This window comes from Ursus americanus, chromosome X (genome assembly GCF_024610735.1).
Source record: "Ursus americanus isolate L20-20 chromosome X, mUrsAme1.1.p, whole genome shotgun sequence".
NCBI lineage: Eukaryota > Metazoa > Chordata > Mammalia > Carnivora > Ursidae > Ursus > Ursus americanus.
The window spans coordinates 115,816,317-115,838,575 of NC_142164.1; the positions used below are offsets into that span (position 1 = coordinate 115,816,317).

Sequence of the window (22,259 nt, forward strand, 5' to 3'; positions counted from 1 at the left end):
ACTCAGCAGCTTCAAACAATAAACACATGATTTTTCCAGTTTCTGTGGGTCAGAAATTCGGAAGCAGCTTGGTTGGATCCTTTTTTTTTTTTTTTAAGATTTTATTCATTTATTTGAGAGAGAGAGGGAGGGAGCACGAGCAGGGGGCAGAGGAAGAGGAAGAGGGAGAAGCAGACTTCCCACGGAGCAGGGAGCCCGATGCGGGGCTCGAGTCCAGGACCCTGAAATCATGACCTGAGCCGAAGGCAGATGTTCACCGACTGAACCCCCCAGGCACCCCGGTTGGGTCCTTGCGGCTCGAGATCTCTCTGGAGGTTGCGGTCAAGCTGTCAGCTCTGGCTGCGGCCATCTGAAGGCTTGATGGGGACGGGAGGACTAACTTAGAAGCCGGCTCACAGATGGGGCTAGCAAGTCGGTGCTCATTGCTGCTGGGAAGCCTCCGGTCTGCTCCATCCTGCATCTCTGCAGGACCGCTTAAGTGTCCTCAGGACACGGCAGTTGGCTTCCTCCAAAGCGGGTGATCCGAGGGAACAAGCCAGAAACAGAGTGTTCCGTGACCTAGCCTTGGAAGGCCGCCGGCGTCACTGGACGCTCAGGTCAGCCCTGAGTGACCAGTGTGGGAGGAGGCCACGTGTGGCCTGAGCACCAGGAGACTGGGTCACTGGGGCCCACCCTGGAGGCTGGCTCCCACACCAGTCAAAGCTTTTATCTCACTTCTCCACCTTGCCCGAAACCACACCAATTTCACACTCATTTGCCATCACAGACTCTCACTTCTTAAACTGTAGACACCTTCAGATGATGCGGGGCCATGATTCATTCACTCCTTCCAGCCGATCCTCCAGACTGGGCTTCCCAGACGCACTGACAGAGGAGCCCCCTGGTGGCCATGTGGCGATGGGCCAAAGGCCGCAGGACCAACGAGAGTCCCAAAGAGAGGGAAGCTCAGAGCCCAAGGACAGGCAGAAAGACTGAGAATTAACCTTTGCCTGGAGCCAACAGAGACAGGGGAGGGCCTCCTCCTTCCCCTCCTCCCTTCCTCCCTTCCTCCCTTCCTCCCCTCCTCCCTCTCTCCTATCTTCCTCCTTCCTCCTTGGCCTGCCTCCCAGCTCCCAGCACTCCTTCAGTTCCAGCTTGGCTTCCACAGGACTGGGGAGCTGGTGTGGGACCGTGACCCTCCCTCCACGGCATGCCTCCTACGGCCCCAGGGCCACGCAGCTATCTGTCACGATTGACAACACAGCCTGCGTGTTGGAAAGGGGATGAGGCCAACTGCATGTGGCCTCAAGTGACACAATAGACTCAGTGTTCTCGCATCCCCACGGCAGGGGCAGGGAGGGGAGGCAGGAGTCTCTGTGCTCCTGGTGTCAAGGGCTAGGGAATGAGAATCTCCCGAGAGACTCCTCCTCACGATAACAACAACCTTTCAGAGGACTCAGCGCGCCTGGCACCAGCTGAAGCGCTTCACATACATTCCATCGCCAGGGCTCTTGACGTTCCCGGCGAAATACTGTCACCCTCGGGCCCACACCACAGATAAGCACACTGAGGCAGAAGAGAGGCTCGGTCACAGGTTCCGGTCTCACAGAAGGGGAGTGCGGAGCCAGGTTCGAGCCCAGGCCCCGAGGGCCCTTCCTCCGCAAGCGCCTGGCAGGCCTTGGTCCTCTCCGGGGCCGAGAGCTACCTGCTTCCGTCGACGGGCCGCTCCTCTCCTCGCGGATGCGGAGCTCAAGTAAAGGCGCGCCGGACTGCCCTCTGACCTCTGGAAAGGCTGCCCTGCTCGGCCCGAGGGCTGCCTGAACAAAGGACCACAGACCGCTGGGCTCAAATAACAGAAATGTATTGTGCCACGGTTCTGGGGGCAGAAGTCGGAGATCAAAGCGACAGCAGGATTGCTTCCTTCTGAGGGCGATTCCGCTCCGGCCTCTCCTGGGCTCGTAGAGGGCCGGCTTCTCCCCGCGTCCCTTCGGCTGCCTTCTCTCTGTGCCCTCCTCTTCTTACAACGACAGCAGTCATACTGGATGACAGCGACCTTAATGACCTCATTTTAACTTGACTACGTCTATACAGACCCTATTTTCCAAAGAAGGTTGCCTTCGGGGGTCCCGGTGGTACCCCAACCTAGGAATTCAGCTGCTGAGGACAGTGCTGACGGGAAACAGCACCCTGGGTCCCTGCTGCTCCGGGGCCCTCTTCAGACGGACCTTCCACTGACCCTTTCCCCGCCAGCAACCCGTTTTCTGCTCATGTGGGGTATAAATAAAATGTAAGCAGACACTCGCGATCTCTGTAAAGGTTAAATGCAGGCAGTCATCGAACACGGCTTTGAGGTGTTCCTCCTGGAGCTCTCAGAACAAGGCCGCCGGGGGGGGGCGTACGCGTACTCTAACTGGGTCACCAAGGTGAGGGCTGACACGTGGTCCATTCGAAGATTTGGGCATAAGGGGTGCTGGGCGGAAGGCATGACTAAGCTAAGAGGAAAAAGAGCTCATCTGTCATCTTTGCGGTCGGCCCTCCTATCTGCTCACCACAAAGCCTCCCAACCAAGCAGCGCCTCCAAGGGTTACAGCAGAGGGAGGAAAAATGCCAGCCAGCCCATCGAGAGACACGGTAAAAAGTGCCGGGCGAGCACAGGGGAGGCAGCGGCAGCCCCGAGAAATGAGTCGGCAGGCGCCTGGCCACCCGGCATGGAGCAGGCTTCCCAGGCGGGCGAGCAGAATGCAGCAGGTGCGTGCGATTCTCACTCCAGCCAAACCCCACGCTGCCCCGGCCTCTGAGCCGCTGCCAATGGCCGCGAGCCCGACACCATCCTCGGAGGGTCAAGGGCCTGTCCCCGGGGCTCCAGGACTCCCCTCATGGGACTTCAGGAGGGCTTGCAGTCCCCTCTGAGAGCGAAGGCGCGGCTCTCATACTTGCAATGCGACCAACGCCCGGGCTCCCTGCTCTCAGGAATGGCACCGAGCCCTGCCCAATGGCAAGCAGGACCCTCGGCAAGCGAGATGCAGCAGGCGCCTGTCCAGAGGGAAGGACACGTAACAGAGCGATGGCTCAGAATGCCTGGCCAGGGAAGGGAGTGATCGGGCAGGGTGACAAGGGAAGACCACTCAGAGGAGGTGACGGTGGCCCGTGAATGACCTGGACTGGCCAGCATGGGACGTGGGGGCTCAGTCCTCCAGGCACAGAGAGCAGCCAGCCAGTTCACGGACCCAGTGACAACAATGAGTGTGGTGGGCTCGAAGAGCAGTAAGAAAACAACGTACAGGGGCGCCTGGGTGGCGCAGTCATTAAGCGTCTGCCTTCGGCTCAGGACGTGATCCCAGCGTTCTGGGATCGAGCCCCACATCAGGCTCTTCCGCTATGAGCCCGCCTCTTCCTCTCCCCCTCCCCCTGCTTGTGTTCCCTCTCTCGCTGGCTGTCTCTATCTCTGTCGAATAAATAAATAAAAATCTTAAAAAAAAAAAAAAAAAGAGGGGCGCCTGGGTGGCACAGCAGTTAAGCGTCTGCCTTCGGCTCAGGGCGTGATCCCAGCGATCTGGGATCGAGCCCCACATCAGGCTCTTCTGCTATGAGCCTGCTTCTTCCTCTCCCACTCCCCCTGCTTGTGTTCCCTCTCTCGCTGGCTGTCTCTATCTCTGTCGAATAGATAAATAAAATCTTAAAAAAAAAAAAAAAAAGAAAAGAACGTACAGGTGTGACCACGACCCCAAGAATCACAGCCACTAAGTGATGACTCGAGGACTTGGCGGACCTCATCCACAACAGCACGGCCGGGAGGAGAGCCTTTCTAGTATCGTGTGTGGAAGACACGTGCCACTCCTCTGCCGTCCCTGTGAACCACTGCCCATCAAGGGCAACACTGCCCCCAACCCAGGCACCAGAGGCCACGTGGGCAGCCTCCGTGGCCGCCGGCTGGAAATGTGATTACACATTCACAACCCGAATCGACCCGACCCGCCACTGCTCCTCAGACAGCCAAGCCCTGCCCTGGTGCCTAGCACGCTGCTGCGAAGTCGGTCAGAGGCCTGGGCCAGCTCACGTGGTCACCCGGGTCCCTGTTCACCCGCTACCGTCCCAGTCTCCTCTCTGGCCACCCCGCTTTCTCTCTGGCGCACCTCGGACTCTTCTTCTTACAGCAACCAGAGTCGCCCTTTGAAATGCAAGTCCCCGCAGGTCACTCCCACACCTGAAAGCATGTAGCAGCTTTCCAGCACACTGAGAATAATCTAGGATGGGTGCCGCTCTGGCCACGTTCCTGCGTGGGCCGGCCCCAGCCACCCCTCACGGCACCTTTCGCACCGTGTGTTCTCTGGGCTGCTCTTCTCCGGACACGCCGACCTCCTTGCTGTTCTTCAAATGCACCCAGCCATGCCTCGCCGCAGGCGCTCTGCACTGGCTGTTCCCTCAACCCTGAACACTCCGGGCCTAGAAAAATGCAGGTCTAGACACTTAGCAGGGATCTAACACATGTTTGCTGAACAGGGAAGTAAATGAGGGAGTGAACGCACGAATGAACATCGAGGCTCATGTCTTATGGAAACATCTTTGCAGCCAGACGTGAAAGCGGATTATAGGGTTCCGTGCGTATGAAGTTCAAGAACAGGCACAAGTAAACTGCCGATGCAGATCAGACCAGTGGATGCCTCTGCCAGAGGGTGTGGCTAACGGAGGGTGAGATGGGGCCCTCTGGGGGTGCTGGGAATATTCTCTGTCCAAACCAACTGAATTAAAGATCCATGCATTTCACTCCCTGCAAATTACATCCCAATAAAGCAAACGAACAAAGCACTATAGGCATCCACAGATGGGTGTATTTGCACAGACGTTTTCAGAAACCGTATCTACGCAGGTGAGCAGTGGCTGCCTTTGGGAGGGGGCCCCGGGGACTGAGAATGCGAAGGAGACCTCGCTTTCTCTCCATAACCTTGATCCTGCCAGAAACTCTCATTAGGTGTGTGTAATATGCAAACCAAGTCATTCAAAGAATACTTCTCGCGATCTGTGAGGCAAACCCACTCCTACCCTGAGAAAGGAGAGTTTATCTCTGCTGTCCACTGAAAGAGCAGTTAAGCAACGGTTTGATAACAAGGCCGACCTGTAGCCGGCGCGGCGGCGCTTGGTGAGGGAGAGTGTTGTGGGGAACAGACTGGCCCCCAACACCTGCCCCATGGGTGGGGGGAAAACAGATAAGCCTCACCGCTAACTAACACCCCTTGATCTGGCTCGGGAGGGTGGAAGGGTGGAGGAGAGATGGGTGTGCCGGGAACCTCCGCGCCAAGCCAGCAGGCCTCGGGTGGGGCCTCAAGTCGTCACGCCCAGCCCCCACTCAGTCAGAATTCCCACGTCTCAGAGTCCGCAATTCTTTTCTTTTTTTTTTTAAGATTTTACTTATGTATTTATTTATTTATGAAAGTGCAGGCAAGCGGGGGGAGGGGCAGAGGGAGAGAGAATCTCAAGCCGACTCCACACTGAGCCTGGAGCCCAACTGGGAGCTCCATCTCACAACTCTGAGATCATGACCTGAGTTGAAACCAAGAGGTGGACGCTTAGCCCGCTGAGCCACCCAGGGGCCGCCCCCTTTTCTACCTTGTTAAAAAAACTTTTTATTATGAACATTTTCAAATACACAGAACATTACCCAGAAGAATCCAACGAGTAACACTAATCCAATTCAGTAGGTGTTCCCATTTGGCCATATTTGCCTCACCATTTAACTGAACCATCTACAAGTAAATTATTTATCTCGAGCAGTGGTTCTCACAGTGTGATCTGCGGCACCTTGGGGTCCCCAAGACCCTTTAGGGGATCCCTGCTGTCAAAATATTTTTATAGGGGCACCTGGGAGGCTTAGTCAGTGAAGCGTCTGCCTTTGGCTCAGGTCATGATCCTGGAGTTCTGGGATGGAGCCCTGAGTCAGGCTCCCTGCTCAGCAGGGTGTCTGCTTCTCCCTCTGTCCCTCACCCCCTCACTTGCTCTAACAAATAAATAAAATCTTTAAAAATTTAAAAAATATTTTTATAATAATCTTAAATTGTTTTTTGCTTTTCTCTCGTTCTCATTCTCTTGTGAGTATACAGTAGAATTTTCCAGAGGCCACAGACGGAATGTAGAAGCGGGTGTGAGAATTCATCTGTCTTTTTTTTTTTTTTAAGATTTTACTTATTTATTTCACAAAGAGAGAGAGAGAGCGCGCGCGCGAGAGAGCACAAGCAGGGGGAGCACCAGAGGGAGAGGGAGAAGCAGGCTCCCCGCTGAGCAGGGAGCCCCACGTGGGGCTCGATCCCAGCACTCTGGGATCAGGACCCACGCTTAAAGTAGACACTCAACCAACTGAGCCACCCAGGCGCCCCGAGAATTCGTCTGTCTTGTATTCAGCCATACATTAAAGAGTTCTCCAAAAATGTTAAAAAATAATTTTAAGTAACTCGTTGCCGTCATGACACTTCATCCCTAAATACTTCAGCACGCATCACCAAAATGTAAGACTCTCATACATACTCACTGTTCGTTATCTATTGCTGTATAACAAATTCCCCCAAAACATGGCAGCACGAAACAAACGCATCATCTCACTGATTCTGTGCCCAGAATCCCGGAGTGGCTTAGCTGGGTGCCTACCACCCCACAAGATTATCACATCTAATGAAACTTACAGTAGTTTCCTTAGATCATCTAATAGCCAGTCGCGTAAAAATAACCCAGGTGTCCCCAAGTGCCAAGTTATATTTGGTTATGGTCAGGGACTGAACGTGTCCTCCCAAATTCCCTATGTTGAAACCTAACCCCTAATGGGATGGTATTTGGAGCTGGACCTGCGGAGGCGATCAGGTCTTAAAGGTGGAGGCCTGGGGATGGGACGACTGCCCCATAAAAGAGACCCCAGGGAGCTAGCTATTCAGTCTCTTCCGGCTGTGTGAGGAGGTGAGGAGAAGGTGGCCCGAGAAGGTGGCCGTCCGCAGCCCAGAAGAGGGCCCTCCCCGGAAGCCCACCGTGCGGCCACTCCGCTCTGGGAGTGCCAGCCTCCGCAGCTGTGAGGAATCGACCCTGCTGTTGATGAGCACCTCCCCCCCCCCCCCCCCGTCGCTGGTCTCTGTCACAGCAGCAGAGGGGACTGGGACACTTACTCAGTCTCTTAAGTCTCATTTGATGGTGAATATCCTCCTTTTTCAATCTTCTTTCAGGATTGGCACTTGCTGCAGAGACGGGGCCAGAAGGCCCAGCAAGGATGCCGAGGCACGGGAGAGCGGGGGGTCGGCTCCGGGACGGGGGGAGCCGTGAGCAGGCGACCCGAAAGAGAGTGCCCGACCTCCTGCACAGCAGCTCCCTCTCACTGCGGGCCAAACCACCCACCGAGACCAATTTTTATGGGGCCTGGAGGAGTCGGAGAGAAAGCTGATAGCAAGGGAATGGGGGAGGACAGGCACAGAGCGGTCCCAGGCCCGGAGGACGGGAGTGTCCTGGCCCTTCTAAGCCACCCACTGCCACCCGCGCCGCACACAGCCCACACCTCGCAAGGCCACTGCCATCACTGTCTCTTGGGAATCTTCCAGCTTGCAGACCCTCTGATATCCTTCTGATCCCCCGCAAAAGCCAAGGAAGCAGCAGGACCGGCAACTACCGGGGGCCCCATGTCACGGACCCAGCAACTGCTCCAAGAGGGGAAGTGTAGCAGACAAAGCCGCCCTCCAGGGTCAGAGCCAGACGCTTAGCCTCGAGTCCTGCCCCGAGGCTGAAGCGGGTGAGCACCCTGCCCGGGGGGAGGGGGTGGGTTGTGCAGGCATTTGGCGAGGGCCTCCGGACGCTAGCCACCCGAGGCGCCACCACCGACGGCTCCCCGCGGTCGCTGCCAGCACCACGTCCGCGACGCACTGCCTGCCCCCTCGTGCAGATACGGAAGGGACTCCGCTGTGAGGCCTGCGCCTGTGAGGCCTGTGCCAGGGTCTCCGGTGACCAGACAGTGGCGTCCAGGCAACCGAGCCCCCGCGCCCCAGAGGCTCCAATGCACGCTGCTCTTGGGCCGGGCGTCCCCTCTCCCCGGCACTCAACTAGCTTCCCAGCGACAACTGGCGCACAAAGAGGCCTCCCCATTCGGACAGACGCTACTTCTGGAACCCCACAGCGTAAAAAAAGCCTTCGCATTGTATTTTCCGATATATACGGACGCCATGAAAGGGAATCGGATCTCTGATCAAGGGCTTAGCATCAAACGAATCCTAGGAAAATGATCTAGAACACTGAAGCCAGAAGAACATTTAGAGATCATCCAAATCAGTGGTTCTCAACCAGGGACCATGCTCCCCACCCCAGGGGGACAGGGAGCAGTGTCTAGAGACATTTTAGTTGTCACAGCTGGGGGAGGGGCGCTACTGGCATCTAGTGAGTAGAGCCCAGGGATTCTGCCGAGCCTCCTACCGCACAACGGCCCCACCACAACGGATTTATTCAGCCCCAAAGGTCAACAATGCTGAGGCGGAGAAACCCTGATCTAAATTTCTTGGTTTCTTTGAAGAAGAGAAAATTGAGGCCCAAAGACACAAAGTAACGTGCCCAAGGTTACACAGTCCGGAAGCCAGAAGTAGAATTCAGGTCTCTCCCACATCCGTCAATATCACCCATTCTGCTCTGTCTAGGGCTGGACAGGGAGAAGGAAGGAAGTGACCCAAGGATCTTAATCCCTGTAGCCAACCTGAACCGAATGAAGGCAATTGCAATAAATAAATTGCTGAATTACTACAACAACACTTCAGGGTGTCCAAACTCTGCAGAAATGCCATACACAAAATTACACCAGATACAAAAACTAACTCGAAATAGATTAAAGACTTGAACATAAGACTTGACAACATAAAACTCCTAGAAGAAAACATAGGCGATAAGCTCCTCGACAAAGGTCTTGGCGATGATTTTTGGAATCTGACACCAAAAGCAAAAGCAACAAGAGCAAAAATAAGTAAGTGGGACTACATCATATTCAAAAGCTCTGCACAGCAAAAGAATTCATTTACAAAATGAAAAGCAACCTACTGAATGGGAGAAAACATTTGCAAATCATCTATCTGCTAAGAAGCTAATACCCAAAATATAAAGAATACAACTCAACAGAAGAAAAAAATCTGATCAAAAAATGGGCAGAAGATCTAAATAGACATCGTTCCAAAGAAGACAGACAGATGGCCATGGGCACATGAAAACATGCTCGACATCACCAACCATCAGGGAACTGCAAATCAAAACCACAACTGAGTGACACCGCACACCTGTGAGAATGGCTATTAACGAAAGGACCAGAAATAACAAGTGTTGGCAAGGATGTGGAGAAAAGGGAGCCCTCATGCGCTGTGGGTGGGAATGTAAATTAGTGCCCCCACTGTGGAAAACAGTATGGAGGCTCCTCAAAAACACTAAAAATAGAACTACCCTACATTCCAGCAATTCCACTTCTGGGTATTTTTCTGAAGAAAACAAAAACACTAACTCAAAAAGATATTTGCACCGTTATGTTCACCGCAGCGCAATGCACAACAGCCGAGGCATGAAAAGCACCTAAGTGTCTGTCGATGGATGAACGGATAAAGAAACTTGGGTATATATTTACAATGGAATATTATTCGGCCGTAAGAAAGAATGAAAGCTTGCCATTTGCAACAACATGGATGGACCTCGAGGGCATTATGCTAAGGGGAAGTCAGTCAGACAGAGAAAGTCAAATACTTAGGATCCCTCTTATGCTTGGAATCGTGGAATCGAAGGGAGGAAACGCTCACAGAGAACAGACTACTGGTTGCCAAAGGCAGGGGGTCGGGGGTGGGGGAAAGAATTTTTTTTTTTTTAATTGAGGCTTCAAGCATGGTTGGATTCAGGGACTTGAAAATGATTAATGAAAAATGAAGCTCAGTTACCAGCTAGGTAATGAAAACCGCTAGCTAGCTCCCGGGGAATGATTTCAGCCTGAAACGTGCTGCCAAATCCAGTTCTTCCCTGACTCGTCCACCAGCGAGAACTGCAGGGGCACTGCCGATGGTTTAATCCCCTCTGGTGTGAGCAAGCTGGCTCCCCCCAGGGCTTCAGGACTTGTGCAATTACTAAACATTGACTGATTTCTAAAACAGTAACTAAACACTGCCGGTACCACGCCCAGTGCTGGAGACAGAGGCACGAACAATACACACGCACATCCCAGGCTTCCTGGACCTCAGACTCTAGCAGGCAGAAACAGCCTCGAAACACAATAAACCAGTAAATTACTAAAAAATTTAAAAAGAAGAGAAGAACCACAATGAGATACCATAACTACCTACCAGAATGGTTAAATTTCTTTTAAAAAACCGACAACACCAAGGGGCTGGCAGGGAATAATTTACATACGATTAAGACTCATTCACTTAAAAAAAAATAAGCACAAAGAGATAACCCCTACATACCTACGAGCACAGCTAAAATTAACAAAACAAAACCAAACCAAACCAAGGTGCTGGCAAGATCCTGAGTAACTGAAATTCTCATACATTGCTGGCAGAAATGCAAAATGGTATGCCCACCTTGGAAAACAGCGTGGCATTTTCTTACATAAGCGTAATTTTAAAAAAAAAGGCCTACAGAAGCAGACATAGGTGTAGAGACAGAGACATGAATGTATGAATATATAAATATATAGGCGTGGGTAGGAACAAAGATACGATTTTGACCTCTGGATCTCTAGGCTGAAGTATACGCAAGACTACGGCCCAGTACCCTGCCAGGTCATTTTCTGACACAGCGTTAATTTCACACAGACATCAGTTTGATTTTAGCAAAATCAAAGGTAAGTCTCACTGACTTCACCCCATCCCATCCCCATTTTTCTTTGCAGACTTCACCCCATCTCTATCCCCATATTTCTTTAAACAGGGCTCACATCCTCTCTTCTCCTTGATGTCTTCTGGATGGCAATCTTATAAAGTTCTAAGCTGGAAAAGAATTCCCCATTGTTTTCATAGCTCTGCCTTACTCTGAAATATATAATCAGAGCAAATCAACTGAAAATTGGTGAGAAAATAAAGCAGAGAGAAGTCTATAATCCCCTTCTTAGAGCCAAAGCTATCTGGGCTGCCTGATGGTAAGCCCACTGCAAGGGGAAAATAATTAAAAACCTTTCTATTATAAACTAAAATAGCATTGCTTTTTAACACTGTCCTCCAACAGTTGCTGGGGAATCGAATTATTCATGGTGTGAGTTCCAGTACAGTTTACTGACACCCCAACTTCCAGAGGGGTCATGTTTTACAGAAAAGAGCGCCACATTCTCCTCCTAAGGGTGCCCACCCCTGTCCCGGCCTCGGGCCCTATTTGACCCAGAGAAAGGAATGTAAACAGGTCAGAACGCTTTAACAGAGTCCATTAAAAATCCCACCCCCCACCCCACAACCGGCCAGAACTGAAAAGTCACCTGACCCCCCCCCCCATCTGCCGCTGAGTCATCAAGCCCCTTCTTCCAACAGGCTAATTATTCTGCACGGAAATTAAAAAGAACACTGGGAATTCTTCGGTTTGGGTGATCGTCTCCACCCCACCCCCTTCTAAAAACCATTTTGTTCTTAAGAGATGTACTGATTCGCTGTCTCTTACACTGGCAGTTAATCTTCAGAGGTTGCATTTTATTTTATTGGATACTGTTATTTTCCAATCTACTTAAAACACCTGCGGGGAGGGGGGAAATGCATTTCTGACATATCCCCTTTAAACACTGGAACCTTGCAAAATAATGCAAAACGATTCATATTGCACATTTGGCTCTTTAAATTGCTAACCAATATGTTTCCATCCCATTCAGAGTAAAGCAGCTTTTGCTTTAAAAGAAATCAGGCCAAATACCGAGGACAAACCCCTGTAAGGAGAATTAGTAAATGTGTCATTATTTAAGCAGCACAATGACAGCTGGAAAACAGTTGACAGTTATCTTTGACAAGCCCCTTACTCTCTTTATAATGCATGTATGGTAATCATTCCAGATTTTTTTTTCTCTCCTGAGCAAGAGGCCCCGGTCTTCCTGTCTGGCCCCTGCCCACTTTCCCGGATGGGCATGCCAAGCTCGAAGTCACGCGTGGGCCTGCAACACAACACCTCCCCCCCCACGCCCTGCATCCCCCCCCCCCGGTGCATGCAGCAGCCGCAGCGGCCAAAGACCCCCACTTTCGCTTTCTGGGGCGCGGACGGGGTGCAGGCTTGCAGGCCCCGGCTGCGCCTGCAGAGTGCGCGCCGCGCGCCCCTTACCTGCATTGCCGCATGGCGCATCCCCGCCGCCCACCTGCACAGCATCCTAGAGCATCCTTTCTTCAGCGCGACGCCTGCGAGCGCGGTGACGTCACCGGAGGCGGGCCCCACGCCGGCACGTGACGCCCTCGGGGCGAGGCGGGGAGGGGGTGGAGGCGAGGAAGACCCTGGAAGTCCCCGGAGGTGAGGAACAAGCGGCCGGGAAGCCCCGCTCGCGTCTCCCCTCTGGGAGGTCCGCTTGATGTGCGCAGCTTTCACCGACTATGGGCAACAAACAGCACACAGAAGGAGAAGTCCAAATGGTTACAGGCTCCAAGCGTGTAATAGGATTTCCAAAGAGTTAGCAATAAAGGGATTAGTAATGAAAGGGTTTTATTTTTAAGAGTCTTTATCAAATGAAACGGAGAGATATATTTTGTGTAAATCAAAATGAGAGTTAAAATATAAAGTGCACGGAAGTACTTTGCACAGAGGTTCAGTGTTTCAAATCATTTATCTAATATACTAAATACTTTAATTTGAAGCATATTCATTATGGAATATTATGCTAATTGCACTAATGAATAATGCTTTTATTTACTCTCAATAGCTACATTCTAATATTAACTTGCATTTGCCAAAGGAAAAAATGGGATACCACAAATTCATACCACTTACTGGAATATTTGCTTATTTAAAATAAAGCACTATTGCATGAGCACGGTTGTACTTGTGTCTGTTTTCTTAAATCTTCTGGCAAGGAATTTGATCTCTCAGACATGAAAGAGTTAATTCACAATAACTCATTATTTCACGTTTTTTAATTTTTACCACATTCTGCAGAAGTGAGTCATCTTACAATTACAGAAAATATGAACGATGTCAACATTTCTCATTCACAACTGAAACAGCCTTGCCTAGAAAGCCTTAGAAAATTCCAGCAGTGATCATGTAAACCTGAAATGGCATATTTCAAACTCAAGCAGTGAACCCATCAAGTTTTCTTCTGCCAAACCATATAAACGGTTTTGAAATGTGAAAGGACAAAAGCAGAAACTGGTCTTACCTGCATCCCAGTTTCATTTACCAGTTTACTTTCAATAGAGTTTAAGTTGCAATTTCAACATGCCCTGGCCTCCTGCCCCCGCGAAAGAGATGCGAAATAGATTGTTTAGGCAGCCAAGAGTTACCTACTTGCTATTTATCGCAGCTGCTTTGGTGTACTTCTATATTTAACCTGGGCCCTTTTGCCACCCTTCCCTCCAGATTAACCAAATCTCTGTTCAGAAGGTCAGCCTCTAATTTGGGCCATAAATATGGGCCCTCGTCCCTCACAACGATCTATTTTCTGCACCGGATTTTAAAACCCAACAATGTGGCCGTGTGGTTTTGTGGGTCACTCCTCTCCAGCTTGTTTTTCTAGGTGATAAGTAACTTACCTTTTGCTTTCTGGTTCCTGAGATACAGAGTTAAAAGGCTACCGCAATCCCCCGCTCCCCTGGGTGGAGGGTCTAGTGGAGAAGGAATCTGACAGGCTCACTTTCCTGCCCGAGGCAAATGTCGATTTCATCCTCCGGCGCCCAGGGCGGCCCCACCCCCACCCCCCGCGGAGCCGGGCCGGGTGGTCACGTGCGGGGCCCAGCCACTCAGTCCGGCCCAGCCAGCTGGGTCACCTCTCGGCTCTGGAGGCCCGCCATGCCCGCCTCGTTCGCCGCCTACGCTCGGTGCGTTCCGGGCCACAGGGAACCTAGCGGCCACGACACAGGACGCCCTGCCCCGAGAGGCCGGGCCGCACCGGCTGCTGCGACAGAGTGCCAGCACTCACCGGGCGGCGGGGCGGGCGGGGGCTGCAAGAAGGCCTCCCGCGGTCTGAAATGACTTGCTCTGCGCTCAAGCCGGGCAGAAATGATTCAAGTAAAGGCACCTTCCTCATTGTGGGCCGATTTTTTTTGCCAATAGGTTAGTTTCGCCTTCTCTTTTGGAGGGGATTGCTCAAGTGTAAAGAACATTACAGCAAGCAGGCGGTTCAGGAAAGGCCTCAAAGGCCCGGGGCATTTTCAACACAATGAGATGACTTCTGTCAAAGGTTCAGAATAGCAGAAAGAAAACCAAAGGAATCACTGAAGTAGCAGTTAGTAAAAAAAACTATTGCGCACGCACCAGGAAGTCTGCAAACCGGGAGCACTCCCACCAAATCATGGAATGAGACTCAGGGGTGCGTTGTTATAAAGCAGGTTATCCAATGAGAAAGCTGTGACTGTTTATTCTTCACAGTGATAATTTTACAATTTTCAGGGGTTACCAGTCGTATCAACTTTGGGAAGCAGTTCAAGGTTTGCTTATCATTTTCAGAGACACAAGCAAGAAATGACCCGGTCCAGTTAGCCTTGCACGATAACCCAAATTAAGCTTCACCTGCATGACCAAACTGGTTCTGTCTGCTCAGGGACCCTTCAAGGTTGGTCTTCCTTCGTTTCTAAATTTTAGCAATTGCCCCCTTTTGGGTCATACGCTCAGCAGGCTCAGAGTATGACCAGCCGTTACAGCATTATTCTCGGTTACCACCGTTGATGTAGTCAGGCTGGAAGATCACACATTTGCTGGTTCCATTAGCTGAGTCATCAAGCCAGAGGGCCGCGCGGTCACCATCGTCTTCACTCATGTGGTTATTGTTGATTTCAACAGTTGCCTGATCTTGATGGATACCATCTGGCATGTGATTGGCAGCCAACAGGCATTTAAAAGCGTCGAGAGCATACAATGCACGAGAAAGGTCAATATGATGATTATAGGGAAAACGAGAGCCAAGCATTGATAACTTCCCCAGAGCAGAGATACCCAGGAGCCATGGTTTAACCAACCAAACAAATCCAATGGGCTGTAATCAGATTCAGGTTTCACTTTACTAGTCAATCTACAAAAAAAACATTTTAAGGGGCGCCTGGGTGGCTCAGTGAGTTAAGCATCTGCCTTCAGCTCTGGTCATGATCCCAGGGTCCTGGGATTGAGCCCCACGTCTGACTCCCTGCCCAGCAGGAGCCTGCTTCTCCTTCTCCTCCCTGCTCATGCTCGCTTCTCGCCACCTCTCTCTCTCAAATAAATACATACATACATACCATTTTAAGTTATTTACATAGGCATAACATGATGTATTAGCGAACACATATCCTCATGATGACCCGGGTCAGGATGAACTTGAGAATGTTGTATTTCAGGAGATGCTGTTGCACGTGGGCTCGCTTCCACCTGAATTAGGCGTCTATATGATGTGAGCAATCAGGTCATTTAAAGAAAGGCATGTCTATGGAAACAAAAGAAAAACAAAGATTAATAGTTCAAGCAAATTAGAAATTCCGTTTTCTGAGTTTGGAGAGCAGTCAGTTGAGAAGATTTCTAAAAGTCGGATTCTAAGTATCTTTAGATAGAGCGCAAGCAGTGCAGTCAGGCAATCAGACAGGTTTTCCTGTTTGCAGCGTCAATGTCCCTGGTGACCTGAGTGGCTGCACAGCAGCAGGCACGAAGATCTATCGCACAGGGGCTGCTGTGGTTCCTTTGAAGTCTATATCGAGTTGTCAGGTTTCAGCTTGCGTGGCTTTGGGGGGGAAAAGCAGGTTTAGTTTCATAGTGATTCCAAGTGAAAATAGTGGGAGAAAATCGGAAATGCTAGTCTGGAGAGTTTTAGCCAAATACTGGAGGAAGCTAGAACTCGGGATCCAGTCCAATTTACAGGTGGAAAATAAACCTCAGAGATAATCAACAGCACCAGAATCTAGTATCCACCGGGGTGTCTTACTGAAACATAAATTTCTCTCCATGATCATTTCCATTTCCATCAAAGACAACCATGGCAAGACTAATTTGTTTTGCAAATTAAGTTGACTTTTAATCAGCTCGGCCTGATTATTTATATACGTGCAGCAGGAATAGTGATTGATCATGTTCTTTCAGATCCTTTTAAATCTGCAAACAAAACATTAAAGAACCAGCAATATTTTAAATGAAGTCATAAAAATTCTAATCATCTTCATTAATTCATCTGGTCTCCTGTAATTAATTCTTGTTGATCTCGATCTTTTGTTAGTTTGATGAATTCATCACTTTTCCATGAAAGTTTCAGAAATTCTTACCCAGTTCAGTGTATGATCTTGAAGTCATCAGAAACCTGTATTCTACAGAGTACTTGTCAGGACCTTTTTCATGAATCTCCTCAAAGATAAAGCATTTTTGCAGGAACATTTTTGCAAGAGCATCAGAATAAAACGGTAACTATCTGTAAATGACAAAAGGCTTAAAAGTTGGCACTGGTTAAGATCAGATGAGAATTCATTATAATGCAACTGACAAGAAAGTTTGGTTATTTCTCCGATATACAATAGTTTAAGACAATAGCTGGAATTATGACTGATAACACTATGTCAGTACATCAGATCCCCCCATGAACTTCATATAATTTCTGCAACGTTTATATTAACAACGTCCATATAAATATTTCCTAAAGAAAGTTTAGCATCACTTCTTATTTGACAATGCTTCCCATGAAATGGAGCATAACATTAAAGTTAGTTGAAAAAAAACCTTAGCTTTATACATAAAGAAGAGAGTTTGCTTAAGTAACCTGATAAAGACAAAACACAGAATCTTTGTTTTTTAGGCAGATTACATAAAAGGTAAAGAAAAAACTTTGCTTGCAAGTTCTTATTAAGAACAGACCAATAATCTAAGAAAACTTCGTCCTTTTAACAGAGAGAAAACCAAATTCTAATTTTGCGCCACTGCACTTTTGATATTAAAATTCTTCCCTTTTTTTTTTCTTTTTAGTTTAAATAAATCCATTTTAATCTCAGTCTCCTTGGCCACACAGAAGATTCCTTTCTCAAGATCCCTTTTCCTCAAGTTTTCTACAACTTTCCGTATCCATTTAGGTTTTGTCCTGTCTTTTTCCTTTCTTATTCTGGAACAATGGTTTTCCTTTAGGATGAAATTACTTTCTTTTTCCCCCTTACCAAAAATGCATCTCCATCCCTCATACCTTCTTTTCCCCAAAACACACCCCCTCCTTTTCATATGCACTTTCTTTCATCCTTATTGTTTCTAGTAGTTTTGTAAAACTAAAAAACAAAAACAAGCAAACGAAACCCTCTTTTTTCTGACATCTTCCATTTTACTGGTTGAAATGTTATTTTCTTGATTTCAAAAGCTTACAAAGCTTATCTAGGAAAGAAATGGCCCAAGGCTGGAGCGAGGGAATAATCACAGAAGTACTCCGAGGGGCCGGCACACTCGCCTCTGCGCCACGTCCAATGAGTAGACATCCCTTCTGTGCAATGCACTTCAAATAAACCAAATGCTTTTTGCAAATTACAGCGTGAGATTCACTCGTGTCTCCAGGCTCATCCTGACGTGACAAGTGAGACTGCGGATGATGATACGACAGACAAGGGCAACAGGATCCCCCGCATTATTGCTGAAGGCTCTTGCTCTAAGCTCAACAGACAGAATAAAAATTCGAAAGATGGAACAGCAAGGTCCAAGCTGATGGCACAGCTGTAAATTGCTGGGAAGCCGCCATCAGAATTCCCAGCCTTGCGAGTAGTTACAGAAAATGGGGGAAGGGCTTTTAAATACTTTTTTCTTCTCCCCCTCTTTTGTTCTTTTACTTTTTTCTTTTCTTTTTCCCAAGGGTAGTTGTTCTTGCACTGGCCTTTTCAGTTGGCCACAAAGACCCTGCCGTTTCTCAGTTTACTGTGGTAGAAGAGCGGTGGCTTTCAAACCCGTTGGATCATTCCACAGCAAGAGCGAGCGTGTATATTACGGCCCCGCACATACTGACCCCAATAAAACCATGTAAGTAACTGAAATAAAAGTTTCATGAGCTGACACGTATTTCTTATTTTCAGTATACGCCATGCACGCACTCTATTTTGCACTTTATGAAATCATCCTTTTATCTATATACAGATAATAAATCCATCTAGAATAAATCCATCTATAAATTAGAGATAAAGTTGAAGATATATGTTACCCATTTATCTAGATAGGTGTAGATCATACCTGTATTTTCTATTTAAATAAAGGCTAATGCTCACACACCAAGGGTCTGGGAGCCCAGTTGGAGAAACAGGAAGTTACGGTAAATCCTCGCGCAGCAGGAAGCAGCTGGCCTGGGCGCCCCATTGCACCTCACCCTTCACAGGGGCGCCTGCGCTCCCCGCTCCCGGAGCCCGAGCGGGGCTTGTGCACAGTTAGCTTCGGCTGCTTGTTCCAAGTGCTCTGACTTCCTCTCTTTGGTTCGTTTTGCGGTCACAGCACTTCTCCCAACTTCTTAAACTATTCGTAATCTTTCCTTTCCAGGGAAAACTAGGAAGCAGGCCCCCGCGAGCTATCACATAGCAGCATCCTGATAAATACATTTCAAAATTATTGAAAGTGTATTCTTTCTCATAAGTTTTTCAACGTGGCATAAAACGTGGTTATTAACAGACCCACATATTCGTTTCTCTCAGTAAAAACTAAAAAACCAAAAGTAGATAAACTGACGTTTCACATTTAATGTTAATCTTATTTGGAAATGAGTTAGATCACTGAAGAGCCATCGTTTCATTTAATTGAGCATAAACTTTGACCTTATTTACACTTGTTTAAATTGCTTTTTTAAAAGATTTTATTTTTATTTATTTATTTGAGAGAAAGACAGAGAGAGAGACAGCAGGAGCGGGCCGAGGGGGAGAAGCAGAGTCCCCACAGAGCAGGGAGCCCAATGAGGGACTGGATCCCAGGATCCCGGGATCGTGACCTGAGCCAAAGGCAGGCGCTTAACTGACTGAGCCACCCAGGCGCCCCAAGATATTATTTTTAAGCAATCTCTACACCCAATGTGGAGCTCAAACTCACAACCCCCGAGATAGAGTTGGCACCCTCTGCCACCTGAGCCAGCCAGGCTCCCCAAAATTACTTCTTTTAAACAATGATGCTTGGATTAGACTTCAAATAGTTAACTATTAGTAATTTTTTGGTGGACAAATTTTGAAGACATGCTTGCTTCTATTAAACCAACGAATTTAAATTAATTTTTATTTATCAAAGATTATTGCAGATCGTGTGGACTTGAAAAAAATATTTGGGTTACTTTCTACATTTCTGAGAGTATACTCGATTAATATAAACAAATCTCTTTAAGCGAATTAAATAGAGCTCTTTACAAATTAGATTTGGCAATACCATCCAGAGAAAAATATCACACATCTGTAACGTACATACACAGACATACAGACAATACAGACATACAAATAGACACAGAGCTCTTACAGCTTTTGTTTTAAAAAGTTTAAACGTGTCTCAGATACAAAACCCAAAAAATAATCAGATCCAAACTGTGTTTCTGGCAAATACACGAAGTTAAGGTTACATGCTCAGATGACCAAAGTTTTTACTAAAGAATTTCATTTGCATGCTGTAAGGATCCTTTCAAAACTGTTTTTTGAGGTCATTTTGTCTTTTAGAAGCTTCTCCTCCTTTCTCTCCATCCGGTCTCCTCGTTTGTGAGATGAGACTTTCAGCCCCGGAATCTCTGGGATACCTTCCCTGGCCAGCACTCTATGATTCTAACAGCTAAGGATGTGTCATCTGCCAGAATATTCTCTCTCCCACTTCTCCTGTATTTTAAGGTCCCTGTGAAACCGCACACATCGTATCTATCAAGCTCACTGCCTGGAAAGGGTGCCCAGTTAGGCCAGTGTGCGTGAGATGCTGGAATGAGCCGGGGCTCGGCTCGGCGCGGGGCAGGGCACTCCCAGACCGGAAGCCGTGGTGCAGGTGCGGGAGGGGGGCCAGTCTGTCCCTCTTTCGGGTTTGAGGACAGGTCAGCGCTCACGGGAAATGGTGGCTGAGCAGGATGGTGTGTCCCGGGCTTCTCGGGGAGAGACGAGAGCCGGCGTGCCCTGTGCTGGCACGGGAGGGCACACCTGCTCCGCGCGTGTTTGCGGTTCGTGTCCAGCAGGCCCAGCTGAACTGCATCATTGCTCACGATGGGGTGCAGGGCAGGCCGCCCCCAAATACGCCACCTTGACGTACCGATGGTTTTGGATTTAAGTTACATGAGCAACAGCGGGCGCAGGGACACTCTGACCTCCTTTGGGGCCTGGAAGCAGGACCTCAGTGTCCCCCGTGAAGGTCCCCGCCCTGTACCGGGAGGAAGGGAGACATCCTTCTTGCCAGAGACGGGGAAGTCAAGGCCGAGAAGGCTGGGTAAGCCAACCGGCTGCTTCTTCACCAATTCGCTACCCCAAGCCCCAGCTTCTGCCAATTCTTCACGGATTTATCGTTTCTTTGTCTAAAAGGTATAAAAGCTGCTTGCTTTGGTCACTTCTTTGTGTCTCCTATTTCTATGGGCTCCCATACGTACAAAATTAAATTTGTTTTTCTCCCGTGAATCTGTCTTCTGTCAATTTCGTTAGACCAGCCAGAGAACCCGGAAGGGCAAAGGTTTCTGCCCCTACGATGTACTATCTTTGTATCTACATGAATACCTTTATACATGAACACAGAACGCAATGAGGTAGCAAATCCGCTAAAGTCTCAACCAACTGTGGTATTTCACTGGCTAGTGGAATTAGGCGTGTTTTACATTTTTCTTCCTTTTAGTTTAGTTCCGTTTTCTAATTTTTCTACGATTAACGTGTATTACTTTTGTAACAAGAAACAGTTATTGCTTGTTTTCTTGAAAGCACTACAGTAGACACGATGATCATGGAATAAACAATTTTGGCTGCTTTTTAATGCAGATTTCATTACTCGAAGATTCTCACATCTTAACTGCAAAACCCCAAGAGAACGATTCCTAGTCATCCTAGATCATTCTGTTCATAAAAATCTTCAGGAAAGAAGATGCCAACCCCAAACTGGTGTTAATGTTTAATCGTCTGCTGGCCACTCTCAATTCTTCTTCCATATAAATCCCCTCCTTTTTCTGCTCCATGTGGAGATAGAAAGCTAGCCCTTATCAGCCTTCAGGAAAACATTCTCCAAACACTTGTGTAGCAACCTTCGAGCTTTAATTTCTCCTTATGGGTGCCTTCTATCTTCTTCATAGATTTCTACTTTGTATCCCTTTGAATCCTTGGCATTTTCCCTCCCGATTGGCTGCTGGGGCATTTTTGGCTGCGACGGCTCTGACGGCGGAGCGCTGCTGCCATCTAGTGGCGAGAGGCTGGAGGTGCTGCTCGACAGCCCCAGCGCGCGGGGCAGCCCCACAGAGAGAGCGGCCGCGAGCACCCGGAGTGCGGAGGTGGGGAAGCCCTGGCTTCAAATTGCTTATAGAGTATAATTCTGTTTCTCGGCCATTTTCGAGAATTCACCGTTGTGTAACGTGCTGGAAACTCTGCTTCATTTTGAATCGCTTACATGTAGCGGGTCTGGCAGGTGGGAAATACTCTTTTGGAATGGATGCGAAGGAAACTGCGAGGGGCAGTCCTGTCTGACGAGGAGCTCCTGGTGGGTGGCTGGGACACAGAGGGAGAAGGAAAGTTTTTTTTTTTTCCTTTTTTTTTTTTTTTGTAAGATTTTATTCATTCATTTGACAGAGAGAGAGCTCTCGAGAGAGCACATGCAGGGGGAGCAGCAGAAGGAGAGGGAGAAGCAGGCTCCCCTCTGAGCAGGGAGCCCGACATGGGGCTCGATCCCAGGACCTCAGCATCACGACCCAAACCCAAGGCAGATGCCCAACAGATTGAGCCACCTAGGCGCCCGGAAGGGAAGTTTTCATAGACATGGAAACACATTAATTACATGATTAAAAAAAAAAAAAGGCAGTTTTCAAGCCCCCAAATATTAATGCCACAAATGTTCAGTGGGCTGGGCACACTGGTCTGAGGATGTCAGCTGATTCTTGCAGCAGCTTGCTGACAGGGGTAAGGCGGGTATGCTGTGCCCCCATTTCCCAGACAGCCCTGACGTCAGCCTCCTGTCCCCCCACCCCTCCCCCCACCCCCCACAGGCAGGCCCTGTGGTCAGGCCGGGTCCTCCTGGCTTCTCGCCCT

The 22,259-nt window shown here is 49.0% G+C and overlaps 1 protein-coding gene across 1 annotated transcript in view; it reads right to left on the bottom strand.

Moving 5' to 3' along the window:
- CLCN4 (Cl-/H+ antiporter 4) overlaps positions 1 to 13,921 on the bottom strand; it is a 67,108-nt gene extending 53,187 nt beyond the window's left edge. Inside the window, exons 1-2 of the mRNA XM_087860025.1 lie at positions 13,665 to 13,921; positions 12,247 to 12,507 (exon numbers count right to left, since the gene is read on the bottom strand). The gene's annotated coding sequence lies outside the window, so the exon portion shown is untranslated. The remainder of the gene's footprint in view (positions 1 to 12,246; positions 12,508 to 13,664) is intronic.
- Positions 13,922 to 22,259: the final 8,338 nt, after the last annotated feature.